The 13,183-nt window shown below is 46.4% G+C and overlaps 1 pseudogene; it reads left to right on the top strand.

Moving 5' to 3' along the window:
- The first annotated feature begins 1,994 nt into the window (after positions 1-1,994).
- Positions 1,995-7,324, top strand: LOC146398971 (uncharacterized; annotated as a pseudogene).
- The last annotated feature ends 5,859 nt before the right edge of the window (positions 7,325-13,183 follow it).

Raw genomic sequence — 13,183 nt, 5'->3', positions numbered from 1 at the left:
TTGCTGAATTGCAGCATTAAACCCACACACACAATAGTTTTGAGATTCATTTCTGTGTCCCATGCATGCATCAATAGTATGTCCTTTTTCAAATCACTGAGTACCCTTCCATGGTACATACCACAATGCATTTATCCATGGGCAGGGAGTTTGCCAAACTGAAAAGTCTGAGGGCAGAATTCCTACAAGACGTTCTCAGCTCAGGCACCAGCCACAAGTCTGGGAATCCCCACACCCTCCTCACTTCAGAAACAAATTTGGGAGTCTCCACCACCACTCTCAGGTTCCATAATTTCCTAGAACAATTCACAGAACTCAGGAAAGTGCTCCATTTAGAATTATGTTTTTCCTACAGCAAAGGGATACAAATTAGAATCAACCAAGTGTTCCCACCACATAGGGCCAAATCTGGAAGGGTTTCCAACATGAAGTTTCCATTTTCTCAGGATGTGTTACCCACCCCCCTCCCGGCATCAATGCATAGCAGAGTGTACAGAATACTGCTGATTCAGGAGGATCACTCATGCACTGTTTCCAGAGTTTATACTGGAGCTTGATCACCTATTGCCACATGGATGATCATCTCCAGCCTCTCCCAGAGGATGGAATTGATAGAGTGTGTTCCAAAGACCCATCCATCATAGATCACGTTGTGGGACTGTTGGGCAAACAGTCCCATGAAGCAGGCTATTCCAGCATCCTAAAGATCACATCCCAGGAATTGAAAGTGGAAGGTTAGAACTTTCTTTGGATAATTCATCACTGTACAGCCTTTACCTGCTCGTAGACATTTGGGGCTCTTAGGAACCAAACTAATGATACCTGGAACAACAAACCAACTGAATCTCAAAAAGGGAAGGAAGCATATCCTTGTGATTTCGTCTACACAAAACTATAGAAATGGCAAATTTAATCTGTGGTGATGGGAGGAGAGGCTACAGCCACAGCACTGTGTAGCTCAATTGCATTTTATTATGTGCAATTGATCTCAATAAAGGTGATTATTTTTGTTAAAACCAATGCCCATTTACTTTGCTGTTGGCAGTCATTTTGTGAAAGACTTTATGGTATCACTTTTATGGTCTGATAACACTGTAAGGTGAGCACAATGAACCCTAATTTAAAGAAGAAGAAACTGAGACTTGGAGCTATAAAGCCCCTTGCCCAGAATCTTATCTGGTAAATGACAGAATCTGACTTTGAACCCAGGCCTACCAGACACCAAAAGCAGTGTCCTGAACCCCTGCCAGTGAGCACCATTATTCTATGCCCAGCACCTCTCTAGGCTGTGTTTGGCTTTTCTTTTTTTCTTTCTTTTTTCTTTTTAGGGCCTCACTCATGCCACATGGAGGTTTCCAGGCTAGGGTTTGAACTGGAGCTGTAGCCACCAGCCTACACCACAGCCACAGCCATAGCAATGCCAGATCGAGCCATGTCTGTGACATACACCACTGTTTGAGGCAATGCTGGATCCTTAACCCACTGAGCTAGGCCAGGGGTTTAACCTGTGTCTGCATGGATGCTAGTCAGATTTGTTTCCACCAAGCGTTGATGGGAACACCCATGTTTGGCTTTTCATTTGTATTTTTCTGCTTTTCTATACAAGTCCCAAAAGCTAGAGACAGTACCAACAGTGAAAGTAGGCATACACCATGGGGTATCCTGGGAGTTTTCAGACTTTTTCATATTCGTGTATCTTCAGACACAGTTGTGTGGTGTTATTTTTTTTAAATGGGGATCTTACTCTATAAACTGTAACAGGATTTTTTTTCATTTAGTAACATTTTATGAGTTAGTATTGTTTAGATAGTGTTCATTGGTTGGCACTTTCAGATCAAGAAGAGAGATAAAGTTTTCCTTTTATAAAGTGTCAGCAGCAGGCTGTTTACCATAGACAGCAGTGCTGCAGGCACACCCACAGAGGTCTCTCCTCTTGTGATTTAGATGTTGTATCCTCTCCAGGCAGACACTAGGAAGGTGAGTAACTTACAGGAGGCAGAGAGACAGCAATATGGCGAGAATGCCTGGCAGCCGGGACTGTAACACCAGCACGGGCCGCAGCGCCAGTACCGCCGCCACTGCCGCTGCTGCCAAGGAGAACAATGGGGAGGAGGGTGAGGGCGAGCACGGTGCTGGGGGCCACAGCCGCCGCCACTGCCACCTGCACTACTGCAGAACTGGTGAGGAGGATGAGGAAGAGGAAGAGGAGAAGGAGATCCAGGAGGTGCAGATAACGGGGGATGAGGAGGAGGAGGGTGGAGGTGGGGGTCTGGAGGAGGAGGAGGAGGAAGAGATGGGGCTGGACTGGGACCAGCCCTTGGAGCCTGAGGACTTGGCTGGGGAGGAGCTGGAGCCTGAGCTGGTCCATATGATCAGTATGGACCAGAGCTCTATGCTGAAGCCCTAGGCGCCACTGCAACTGCTGGCGCCCCAGGCCCGTGGTGGGCCGCCCAGGGGATGGGACCCCGAGCGGGCCCAGCTGAGCAAGAACACCCGGCTGGCAACCCACTATGATTTGCGCATCTTCCAGGAGTACCTGAGCAAGAAGGCGCAGAGCCCAGACTTGGAGACCATGGACAAGGGGGCTCTGTGCCACGTGCTGTGCTTGTTCTATGCATTCTATGCAGAGGCCCACTCCAAGAGTGGCCAGCTCTACAGCATGTCGTTGCTCATCATCATCCACAGCTCCCTCAACCACTACCTCAATGAGTCCCCTTACTGCCGCACGCTCGACCTCACCAAGGACCCCAAGCTGTGCAGCGCCAACTTGACTGGCTGTGGTCATGTGCAAGCTCGAGGAACAGGGTGCCCCGCCAGAGGTGCAGAAGCAATCCATCACGGGGGCCGACCTGGGCAAGCTCTAAATCTCCAGCATCTTCAGCACCAACATGCCCTTCAGGCTGCTCAACAAGGTCTGGTTCGAGACGTGCATGTACTTCTGCACGTGAGGCCGTGAGAACCAGCGTGAGCTCAAGGACTCCTTTGGGCTGGCGATGGATGAGGATGGTGGCAAGTTCGTCTACCTTAAGTACTTCGGGCCCTACCACAAATTGTGCTCATTGTCTTGGAGCAAGAAGCATGCCAAGAGCAGTGACGAGGAGAAATTGCCCCTCATGTATGAGACAGGAACCGAGTTCTGCCCTTACACAAGCTTCGTCAAGTACCTGTCGAAGCACAGACCCCTCTGCAAGGCATTCTTCCAGCTGCCCCGTGACCACTGCAGCGAGGGCGATATGACCTGGTACGAGGACAAAGACATCAGCAAGAACTTGCTGGGCACCAGGATGTAGATGCTCTCCAAGGTGGCCAAGCTCTCCAAGACCTACACCAACCACTGCATCGCGGCAGTCTCCATCACCATGCTCAACAGCATCATGGGCATCAGTAGTAAACTGGGCTCGCCCGCCCGGCAAGGCTGCTATACTGAGGCTCTGAATGGGGTGGCTTGCCACCACTCCCACCATACCCCCACTCATTCCTCCCACCACCACTGCCCCCAGCCACCCTGGCTGGGGAACACCTATATCCTCCCCAGAGTCAGCCAGGTTGGCCCCAACATGAAATCTAAGGCTGAGCACAAGCATGCTCTGTATGAGTCCGTGTTTGGGTCTGGGGAAATATGTGGCCCCTCTTCTCCCAAAAGACTTTGTATCCACCCCTCAGAGCCTGTGGATGCGGTGGTTGTGGTTGCTGTGAAACATGACCCCCTGCCTCTTCTTCCAGAAGCCAATGGGCACAGAAGCACCAATTCTCCCACAATAGTTTCACCTGCTATTGTTTCCCCAACCCAGGTAACCAACCAAACTCTATGCATGAAATGTTTCTCTGGTACCACTTTGAGATTAACTTGTGCTAGCACAGGTCTGAGCTGGGGAAGTTTTTCACAGGAGCAAATATACTGAATCAGATTTGATTTCACCCTTGGAAGCTTAGCCCTCTTGATGCTTTTCAGGAAAGTTTACACCTAACCTTAAAGCCTGGAAGAGGGCAAGTAATCTAACCTTCACTGTGGCCCAGTAATGCTGAAAACTTCAAAGTTCACAGAACTTTGGGTCAGCCCAGCCCTTGAAGCTTCTCCTGGTTGAGTGCCTGAGTTTATAAAGCAAAGAATGCAAGAATACTGTGCACATAAATGAAAAAGCTCCTGAAATAAATTTGAATAAAGGAAGCACTAAAATAAAAATAATAATTTACAGGAAAATATCCTTTTACCAAGTACATTTGGCTCTGTTTTCAGAGTAGATATATATATATATATATTTAGGAAAAATCTAAAGGGTAAAATATGAAGTCTTGCACATTAACTTAAATATAATACACACTAATTTCTTTCTATCATCTACCTACCTATCATCTATCTATCTACATTCAGCATCACCATCGACAAGTAAATATCCCCAAGAACATCTACAAGGCAGCATGCCTCCCAGGATGTCCGTGTGCCATAGTTTATTTAGCCATTTTGTCTTTGTTAGGAGGCTCAGCTCCTCCCATCCTTTCAGAATTACACGTGCTGAACTCACATTCATACCTAAGTGCTGCAACTTATTCATTTATTTGGTTTTTTATTTATTCAGGTCTTTTTTGGCATATTTAAGTTCTGGGCCAGGGGTCCAATAGGAGCTGCAGCTGCCAGCCTATGCCAGAGCCACAGCAACACCATATCTGAGTTATGTCTAGGACCTACACCACAGCTCATGGCAAGGCCAGATCCTCCACCCACTGAGTGAGGCCAGGGATCAACCTTGCAACCTCATGGCTCCTAGTTGGATCTGCTTCTGCTGTGCCACGATGGGAACTCCAACAACTACATACTTTTAAAATAAAAGACAATGCATTGGAAAACGCATTGGAAAAAAAATGACCAAAGCATCTGAGCAGGCATTTCATTAATGATCAGGGGAAAGGAAATGAATATGAAACCACATCAGTGGGAGAACTCCCACCCCAGACAATCCTTTGCAAACCTCAGAACTTCTACACTATTAAAAGAATACACACCAATCTCAAATATTTGGATATCCCACCAATTTTGCCTGTTGGCAGTAAGAAAAGGGCCATTCAATCAGACTTCCTGAAACCAAACATGCTCCTAGGTGACTATGTGACAGGCCTCTGGTAGCAGCTTTCAAATGCAACTTTCTAGCCCAAAGGGAGAACTCCCAGGACACCCCACTCATGTCCACACACAATACTTTTACTGCCATGATAGGAGTCTACTCACATCACTGAACAAAGCAGGACCCTGTGCGGTCCTCCAAGGTACAAAAGCCCTGCTGTGTCCCCCATTGCTTTTTGTAGAAAAATGTTTTAGTCTTCTAGACATTCCCGAAGTTCAAAATGGCAGATTCAGGTGGTTACTAACTACAAAATGGAGGGAATGCAGAAACAAAGGAAAAGCAAATCCAACATAATCCTTTCCATGACTGTTATTTTAAAATAAGGCCTTGATTTAAGACCCCCCCCCCAACTGTAGTGGTCATGTCCTGTGGCTTCCATCAGCTGACTTGAAACTAATGATGCTGAGAGGGTTAAGAACTAAAACTCCTGGGAGTTCCCTTTGTGGCTCAGTGGGTTAAGGACCTGACCAGTGTGCATGAGGATGTAGGTTTGATCCCTGGCCTCGCTCAGTGGGTTGAGGATGTGGTGTTGCCATGAGTTGTGGTGTAGGTCACAGATGCAGCTCGGATCTGGTGTTGCTGTGGCTGTGGTGTAGGTCAGCTGCTACAGCTCTGATTTGACCCCTAGCCTGGGAACCTCTATATGCCATGGGTGCAGCCTGAAAAGGACAAAAAAAAAGGAAGTCAATCAAAATTTACCAGCTATATCCTTAAAACTCAACACAGTTACAGAACCAGGGAAAATGATGAATGACGAGCCCATTATTAGCAGTACATAGACTACTTAGGAAACACATTTCTACCACTACTCAAATACACAGGCACATCCTAACACAAAACCACTGTTTAATCAATAATCCTTTATTATTTAACTTAGCCAGCACAGATGGGTGAAAAACTAGGCTAAAATAGCAAAGGCCAACACTTTGCAGTCAAACTCATGGGAAAGTGAGATGGCATTCATTATTATGGCAAGAAAAACACAGTTACTGCCTGATATGACCACCAGCCTGGGTGTTTCATCAAGAGATGTGTCAGCAACACACAGCCACCCATCCTACCCTTGGATCTACCAGCTTCCCTATAAAAACTGACCATAAATTCTTCAATGAAAAAGTCAGTCAAATACTAGTTTTCTCTCATAAGCAATCAAATCACAAATCAGCTACGATCTGAAATTTATGTTAAGCAAGTACAATTTCCTGCTTTTATGGTACACATATTTTAGATTGACAATCTTCTCCACATATAGTCAGGAAGGATTATAGAATTTCAAATACCAAATTAAAAAGCTGTTATTTCGTGCTCTTTATGACTTCAGTTAAATATTCACCTATTTAGACTTCAGAGCTGCTAATGACACTAAATTCAATACCACATTGGTTGAGTCTTTTGATCAACTTTGTTCACTTTGTTCTGCAGAAGCCTGCTCCAGGAGTGAAGACTCCACCTCTGTAACACAATAACAACATAAAAGAGCACGCAAAACCTAATTCCAGCCCCTTCCTCTATTAGCATGGCTTGCTGGAGAACTAGCTGTTGAATCAATGCAGAGCTCACAAAAATATGATTCTTAACTCCATCCGGGACCAGTTTTGGTTCCACTCCTAAAATCAGCCAAATGGGAAAGTAGCTATTATTCCAGAGGAAACTAGTACCCAGCAAACCCATTGAGATTGTTCAGTGACCAGTGAAACCATTTCCATGATACTGGTGTGCTGCAGGGGGCACACGGAGGATCATCAGCCTGAGTAAGAGCTACTGTTTATAAACTCAGCCATCAGACTCAGGAGAATTAAGTAAACATATGGGCAAAATAAAATTTGATAGTCAATTATTAATAAAGCATAAATAAGACAAACTGGGAGTTCCCATCATGGCACAGTGGAAATGAATCCAACTAGGATGCATGAGGCTGCAGGTTTGATCCCTGGCCTCACTCAGAGAGTTAAGGATCTGGTTTGTTTTAGTCATCGCCACAGCTGTCAGGCCTGGTGAATTCATGGGGACAGGGAGGGAATGGATCTCTGCAGCAAATGGGACTGAAGAACATACCTCCAATGGTTTCAGTGCTGTGTCTGTAGGAGCGGCCACCCGCCCTTATCCCTGCGCACAGGCACATGAACACTCAGAGCCACACTGTGTATGGAGGACCAGGGGCACTGGAGTGGAAGCTGGGCCATTACCTTTCCCAGTGTAAGTAAGCAACCCACTGGACCCTCAAATCGCCACCACATCCCCAAGCTTCAGGCTATTCTGGTACAGAGACACCTTTCCACCCTCAGGAAATTTGGGGTGCATGCCCTTCAAGTAGACCTGTTAAGATAGAACGGGAAGAATTTTATTTGGAATGTCCCTGGTTTCTGAGGCCCCTGTTGACTAGAACCTGCCTGGAGCTGGGCAGGAATGACACAGGTGCTCTTTTCCCAGTCCACATACTCTCCCCATGTCCCCAAATGACATGCATCTCCTGCTATCAAATACATCTTGGAAGTTTCTACAAATCCCAGAGAGAGGAGGGTGAGGGGCTCCTGGAGCTCCTTCCTACCCTCCTTACCTTGATGACACGATCCACATAGCCTTGGTCCTCATCGCTGGTGATGGGAGTGTAGGGCCTGATGACAAGACTGCTGTTGATGCAGGCAGAGAGGTAGACATGTTTGCCTGGGGACCACGTGCACAGATACAAAAGGGCTGCTGTGGACTGGCTGCATTCCTGTTACCTTTCAAAATACTATGGGATGTTTTGAGAGGGCAAAAGTGCCTTGCTTCCTGCTGGCGTCCCAAGAAACTATTGGGTGGGGAGGACTGCCCCACTGATGCCCCAGCTGGAGCCCTTCCACCAAAAACTCCCCAGTGCAGGAACTTGTGCCAATGACTGCCAGAGCCTTCGTAGTGATTGAGGGCCTGGGTGATGGGGAAAAGATTAGTATTTGCTCAGAGGAGATGTGAGCAAATCCTGCAGGATGGAGGGAGGCTGCTGAGTCTTACAAATGTCTGGGGGCACAGAAGCCATACCCTGGGGGCACCACACAACCTGGAGGACCCAAGCCAGGTGGGGAAAGGGGAGTGGAGTGAGCAAAACACTAACCAAGTGTCAGCTGCTGCAATGATTCTGGAGATGGTACTGATGCTCATTTAGGAACTTAGTGTTGAGCTCTGTTGGCAGCAGAAGCACAGGCAAGAGTCAGAAATAGACCCCTAGAGCCTGGAGCCACACCTTTGCGAAGATGGCCATTTTTTTTTCCATACAGTTTCCCAGCCAGATCGACATTTGCTGGTGGTTTCTCCTGAGGCGTCTCTCCATGGCTTGTAGATGCCCATCTTCTATGTCTTCGCATGGTCTTCTGTCCACGCATGTTTTGACCTAAATTCCTTTTCTTATAAGGACACCAGTCATATTGGATTTAGGCCCAACTCTATGACTTCATTTTATTTCTTTTTTTTCAAGAGAAATAATGAATGCAATATATTTTAAAAATCACAATTAATGCAAAAATTCGTGACGATGAACACAATACAAAATTTTAAATAAATACAGGATCAGTATTAGTAATTTTGCCTTATGTCTTGTGTTCCAGTATTACTCAGTATGATAATGCTTATTTATAAGCTGAGAAAAAATAAATATCTGGGGTACATTTTATCTCTTTAAAGACTATCTCTGGAGGTCCTGTCCTGGCTCAATGTTTAGCAAATCCTACTAGGAACTATGAGGTTGTGGGTTTGATCTCTGGCCTCCATCAGTGGGTCAAGGATCCGTTGTTGCCATGAGCTGTGGTGTAGGTTGCAGATGTGGCTTGGATCCCATATTGCTGTGGCTGTGGTGTAGGCTGGCAGCTACAGCTCTGATTAGACCCGTAGCCTGGGAGCCTCCATGTGGTATGGGTGCAGCCCTAGAAAAGACAAAAAAAAAAAAAAAAAAAAAAAGACTCTGCAGTCCATCACATTCTAAGGTCTAGGGCTGGACGTCAACATATGAATGTGGGAGAATACAATTCAGTCTATAACAGGGAGGTTTTGTTTTTTGTTTTTTTGTTTTTTTTTTTTGCCTTTTCTAGGGCTGCTTCCTGCTGCATATGGAGGTTCCCAGGCTAGGGGTCTAATTGGAGCTGCAGCCACCAGCTTACGCCAAAGCCACTGCAACTCAGGATCCAAGACTTGTCTGTGACCATCACTGCAGCCCACAGCAACACCAGATCCTTAACCCACTGAGCAAGGCCAGGGATAGAATCCCCAACCTCATGGATCCTAATTGGATTCATTAACCACTGCACCACGATGGGAACTCCAGGTGGTGCTATTTTTTTTTTCTGCTGCACTTTCATCATGTTGAAGTTCCCCACCCAGGGATTGAACCTGTGCCAGAGTTGCTCCAGAGCCCACAGCACTGACAATGCTGGATTATTAACCTGCTTAACCAACAGGGAACTTAAGGGGGTGCTAATTTAAATGTTATTCCTTTATTAAGATTTTGATTTCCAGTCGTTCTTTATTAGTCTATAGAAACAATTATTTCTGTGGGTTGACGTTGTATTCTGTGACTTTGCTAAACTCATTCATTAGTTCAAGGGATTTTTTTTGTAGATTTCTTGGAATTTTCTATATAGAAAATCATGTCATCTGGAAATAGGGATAGTTGTGGGATTTTTGTTTTCATTTTTGTTTGGCTGCACCCACAGCATGCCGAATTTCCCAGGCCAGGGATCCAACCAGAGCCACAGCAGTGACAACACTGAATTCTTAAGTGCTAGTCCACCAGGGAGCTCCAGGGGACAGCCGTGTTTCTTCCTTTTCAGTCCCTATGCTGTTTCTTTTTTCTTGCCTTATTGCACTACGACGTCCAGTGCAGTGTTGTGAAGGAGTGGTAAGAGTGGGCATCTTGCTTTGTGCCTAATGTTAAGAGAAAGAGCAGGAGTTCTTGTCGTGGCTCAGCAGCAATGAATCTGACTAGTATCCATGAGGACTCAGGTTCAATCACTGGCCTTGCTCAGTCGGTTAAGGATCCAGTGTTGCTGTGAGCTTTGGTGTAGGTTGAAGGTGAGGCTCAGATCCCTCATTGCTGTGGCTGTGGTGTAGGCCAGCAGCAGCAGCTCTGATTAGACCCCTAGCCTGGGAACCTCCACATGCCATGGATGTGGCCCTAAAAGGACAAAAGACCAAAAAAGAAAAAAAAAAGATGTCGCTCTAGTAGCTCTGCTTTCTGTCTTCTCTAGCATCAGCTCTTCATGCCTTACTAGGTCACTACCCCCTGCATTCTGTCTTTTTTTTTTTTTTTTAAGGGCTGCACGCATGGCATATGAAGGTTCCTAGGCTAGGCATCAAATCGGAGCTATAGCTGCTGGCCTACACCACAGCAACAGCAGGATCCAAGCCGCATTTATGACCTACACCACAGCTCATGGCAACCCCAGATCCTTAACCCACTGAGCCAGGGCAGGGATCGAACCTGTGTCCTCATGGATACTACTCAGGTTCGTTTCCTCTCAGCCACGACAGGAACTCCACCCCCTGCATTCTTCAAAAAGAAAGAAATCTTTTGTCTTCTCCATTTCCTCTGCTGCTCTTCACTATGCAAAATATAAAGAATGCATCATGTGGGGATTTTTCTGTCTTCCTTGGCAGCAAAACTCCTCCAAATCGCTGTTTCCAGTTTTTCTGCTTCCAATTTCTCCTCCTGCAGTGCTCTTAGACTCAATCTAATCAGATTTTTACCCCTTATCAGCCGCTAGGCAGATGTCAAGTTTTCACCAAGTCAACACACCCACACAGATCAGGAAGTAGGTGGTTGCCAGCTCCTCAGAAACTTCTGTACTCACACCCACTCCCCAACTCTCAGATGCAACCACTGTCCAGACTTCCAGCCACAAACTGGTTTTGCCTCTTTTAGGAATTTATATAAATGGGATTATATGGTATGTATTCCTTTGCATCTAACTTCTTTTGTGTTGTGATTATGAGATTTATCCATGTTGTGATCATAGTTTGTTCATTTTTATTACTGATTATTATTCCCTTATATGACTACACCATTTATTTTATTTTATTTTATTTGCTTTATAGGGCAGCACCTGTGGTATATGGAGGTTCCAAGGCTAGGGGTTAAATCGGAGCTACAGCTGCCAGCATACACCATAGCCACAGTAACACCAGACCCCTGACCCACCGAGTGAGGCCAGAGATTGAACCGGAGTCCCCCATAGATTCTGAAACTGGACGAGGCCCTGTGGGGCTCCTGGGTACAAGAAACTTTCTGTGTCACCCCCCCCCCTTTTTTTTTCTTTCTAGGACTGCACCCAAGGCATATGGAGGGTTCCCAGGCTAGGGGTCGAATTGGAGCTACAGATGCCAGCCTATCCCACAGCCACAGCAACATGGGCTCCGAGCCATGTCTGTGACCTACACCACAGCTCACATCAATGAGAGATTCTTCACCCACTGAGTGAGGCCAGGGATTGAACCCACATCCTCATGGATCCTAGTTGGGTTTGTTAACCACTGAGCCATGAAGGGAACTCTGCAAACTTAAGGTTTCAGTGCAGTTAAAGATAGGGTGAATAGGGGTTCCCATTGTGGCTCAGTGTGTTAAGAACCTGACTACAATCCATGAGGACATGTGTTCAATCCCTGGCCTTGCTCAGTGGGTTAAGGATCTGGCATTGCCATGAGCTGTGGTGTAGGTCACAGATGGCGGCTCAGATCCCATGTTGTTGTGGCTGTGGTGTAGGCCAGCAGCTATAGCTCCGATTGGGCCCCTAGCTTGGGAACCTCCATATGCCATGAATGTGGCCCTAAAAAGCAAAAGAAAAAAAAAGGAAAGAAAGAAAAATAATGCACGTGTGCATTCATACCAAATTTCGCACACAGTTCTAGGAGATTCATAAATCCTAGAAACATCTATTCCTGAATCCCAGCTAAGACAACTTTGCTCCAGCAAGGACTTAACCTTGATGCATTGGAGGCTTGAGTCTTTCTATTGTCTAAATATGTCCCCCCAGGATCCACATGTTGGAATCTGTGCCCCCAGGGGTTTTAGGAGGTGGAGTCTTTGGGAGGTGATTAGGCCTTTAGGGAGGAGCCCTCAGGAATGGGATGAGTGTTCTCAGACAAGAAGCCAGACAGCTCACTCACCCCCTTGGGCAGGCACCTGTGAGGACAGCGTGGAAAGATGGAGTCTGTGAACTGAGAGGCTGGCTCTTGCCAAACACGGAATCCACCAGAACCTTGATCCAGGACTCTGGCCTCCAGAACCGTAAGAAACAAAGCTATGCTGTTCCTAAGCCACTCAATTGATGGCATTCTGCTATAGCATCTCGAAGAGGCTGAGACAGGTCTGTAGACATGAGCCAAAGTCAGTCTCTGCTCCATGATCATGGAGCTATCAAGACTGCTGCACTTCTTTCCCAGGAAGATCTTGGGGTGTTATCCTTGTGAGTAGCTAAGAATTGAGGCAGTTCAGGCAGATCCCTTCCCTCCCTCTGGCTTTAAGAAGCTGAAGGCTAGTGTCTGATTTGTGTCCTTTATCAGACTCTGGCCTCTGTCTTGAGCATCCTACAAAAGAAGAATTGGAGTGACCTTACATCTCAGCTTGTCTGGGACAATCCTGGTTTATGTCTGTGGTCTAGTGTAGTTTTTTGTTTGTATGATCTTTGTTATTTGTTTTTTTAGGGCTGCACTGGTGGCATCTGGAGGTTCCCAGGCTACAGGTCCAATCAGAGCTACAGCAGCCAGCCTACACCACAGCCATAGCAATGCCACATCTGCAACCTACACCACAGCTCATGGCAACACCAGAATCTTCACCCACTGAGCAAGGCCAGGGATTGAACCTGAACTCATGGTTCCCAGTCTCATTTGTTTCTGCTGTGCCACAATAGGAACTCCTCCAGTGTAGTTTTTACTGGAGCTTCCTTCCCTTCTCAAAATGTCCCAGTGAGAACAACAAATTAATGGTCACCCAAGTCAGAGTGAGCAGCCCTCGATCAAAATTTCTAGCTTTATTTCTTGCTCACCACATAGACTCCATTTCCAAACCCTGTCCTTCCAGATTCCCACTGAGCTGT

The sequence above is a fragment of the Sus scrofa genome, chromosome 10, assembly GCF_054392235.1.
Source record: "Sus scrofa isolate SSC_HxYL_T2T_F1_AM1 chromosome 10, Sscrofa_HxYL_maternal_Yorkshire_Landrace_v2.0, whole genome shotgun sequence".
Lineage (NCBI taxonomy): Eukaryota > Metazoa > Chordata > Mammalia > Artiodactyla > Suidae > Sus > Sus scrofa.
The sequence above is the reverse complement of the archived record's forward strand: the minus strand, read 5'-3'. Positions and strand labels throughout refer to the sequence as shown.